Source organism: Vigna radiata, chromosome 1, assembly GCF_000741045.1.
Source record: "Vigna radiata var. radiata cultivar VC1973A chromosome 1, Vradiata_ver6, whole genome shotgun sequence".
Classification (NCBI taxonomy): domain Eukaryota; kingdom Viridiplantae; phylum Streptophyta; class Magnoliopsida; order Fabales; family Fabaceae; genus Vigna; species Vigna radiata.
In genome coordinates, this window is record NC_028351.1 from 15254891 (window position 1) to 15255633 (window position 743).

The window sequence follows — 743 nt, forward strand, 5'->3', positions numbered from 1 at the left end:
AAGCATTGTTCAAATCAGTTTAGTATATCAGCTGAACATGTAAACTTGGAACTTATGTACTGTTATTAAGCAGTGTGTTGTCATCATCAAAAACCAGTTTGACATAAAGTTTGTGTTGTCAATGTTAAGTCCCTGGCAAGTGTACCAGATCGTTATCAAGTAATATAAATTGGGTAAGTCTAAGTATCGTTTCCCAAAGGACTCTTAGGCCTTACTTTTCATGTAATCAAATCGTGTAAGACTTGAGAAAAGAATTAAGTTGAGGTGTGTATACAAAGAAACTATGGATGAATGGATTTGTTGGGGTTTACAATTTCATCTTATCCACCTTCATATATCTACTCTTCTTATTTAATTTGCTTATTTATCATATTGTCATGCAAACTTTATTAGTCTACCCTTAGCCCAATCCCTTGGTGAAAAGAGCCTATTACTAATTATAGGCTTGCTATCTCTAGCCTCCCTTAGTAATTAATAATGCATGATAAGCGAAAGCAAAATACAATTGATCGTCTTACCCCTATCCCTAGGCAGTATTAACATAATCAAGGAATTCAACACCAGTTCATGACATTACTGTACGTCCCCGTATCAATAAAGTCAAACCATATTTACCGAATGAGTTAAACGATAAAAGCATTAAGCAAAGGTGAAGAACCCAACAATTGATAAATCAAGCATATGCAAGCATATAAAATAAATAAGAATTTGGATATATGAGAGTTTCAAAAGATTACATTGTT